The sequence below is a fragment of the Panulirus ornatus genome, chromosome 8 (genome assembly GCF_036320965.1).
Source record: "Panulirus ornatus isolate Po-2019 chromosome 8, ASM3632096v1, whole genome shotgun sequence".
NCBI classification, from domain to species: domain Eukaryota; kingdom Metazoa; phylum Arthropoda; class Malacostraca; order Decapoda; family Palinuridae; genus Panulirus; species Panulirus ornatus.
In genome coordinates this window covers 51322556-51324226 of record NC_092231.1, presented here as the reverse complement: position 1 = coordinate 51324226, position 1671 = coordinate 51322556, and the positions used below count along the sequence as shown (strand labels likewise).

At 46.4% G+C, this 1671-nt stretch overlaps 1 non-coding gene across 1 annotated transcript; it reads right to left on the bottom strand.

Annotated features, from left to right (window-relative positions):
• Positions 1-1214: 1214 nt before the first annotated feature.
• TRNAT-AGU (transfer RNA threonine (anticodon AGU)) lies at positions 1215-1286 on the bottom strand. The gene has a single exon. It is a non-coding gene; the product is annotated as a tRNA-Thr (tRNA).
• Positions 1287-1671: the final 385 nt, after the last annotated feature.

Here is a 1671-nt window from a genome sequence, read left to right as displayed (position 1 = left end):
GCGACTGTATGATGGGCTTTATGTTTCACACACGAGGCACAACATGTGGTGGTCAGCCACGAGCAGGAGTGGATGTGTCACTGCTGGATGATTGTTGGCCTGGATGATGATGGTCAGCCACGAGCAGGAGTGGATGTGTCACTGCTGGATGATTGTTGACCTGGATGATGAAGGTCAGCCACGAGCAGGAGTGGATGTGTCACTGCTGGATGATTGTTGGCCTGGATGATGATGGTCAGCCACGAGCAGGAGTGGATGTGTCACTGCTGGATGATTGTTGACCTGGATGATGAAGGTCAGCCACGAGCAGGAGTGGATGTGTCACTGCTGGATGATTGTTGACCTGGATGATGATGGTCAACCACGAGCAGGAGTGGATGTGTCACTGCTGGATGATTGTTGGCCTGGATGATGATGGTCAGCCACGAGCAGGAGTGGATGTGTCACTGCTGGATGATTGTTGACCTGGATGATGAAGGTCAGCCACGAGCAGGAGTGGATGTGTCACTGCTAGATGATTGTTGGCCTGGATGATGATGGTCAACCACGAGCAGGAGTGGATGTGTCACTGCTGGATGATTGTTGGCCTGGATGATGAAGGTCAGCCACGAGCAGGAGTGGATGTGTCACTGCTGGATGATTGTTGGCCTGGATGATGAAGGTCAGCCACGAGCAGGAGTGGATGTGTCACTGCTGGATGATTGTTGGGCTGGATGATGAAGGTCAGCCACGAGCAGGAGTGGATGTGTCACTGCTGGATGATTGTTGACCTGGATGATGATGGTCAGCCACGAGCAGGAGTGGATGTGTCACTGCTGGATGATTGTTGGCCTGGATGATGATGGTCAACCACGAGCAGGAGTGGATGTGTCACTGCTGGATGATTGTTGACCTGGATGATGAAGGTCAGCCACGAGCAGGAGTGGATGTGTCACTGCTAGATGATTGTTGGCCTGGATGATGATGGTCAACCACGAGCAGGAGTGGATGTGTCACTGCTGGATGATTGTTGGCCTGGATGATGATGGTCAACCACGAGCAGGAGTGGATGTGTCACTGCTGGATGATTGTTGGCCTGGATGATGATGGTCAACCACGAGCAGGAGTGGATGTGTCACTGCTGGATGATTGTTGACCTGGATGATGAAGGTCAGTGGTGTCGGATGATGGTTTACCACAGTCATATATTTTCCGATCCTGAATACTGAAAACAAAGGCTCCGCCGGGAATCGAACCCGGATTAGCTGTTTACTAGACAGATGTGCTAACCACTACACCACGGAGCCACTTGTCAGTGGCGGAAAAATTTCTTATTTATGAGCAAACATAATTGAGGACTTAAAGAATCTGGTACAAAAATAATGGTTATTGTGATAAATGATTTGTTTATGATAAATATGTATTGTGTTGCATTATAATGGTTGTTCAGAACCAAGATCCTTAAACCTGAATCCTAAAAGATTAAAGAATAAAAAAGTTGTGAAAAACATAAACATATATATAAACAAACCACAGAATATATTTTCCTTGGGATATCTAAAAGAAAATGTTATACAAGGAGCTAGTTTAAGGCAGGAGTATTTGATCTTTTAACAAAACATTTACATCTACGTCTCTTATCTTTCGTCATCATTTCTTATGTTTACTATCAAGAATGTCTTTTATCTAACA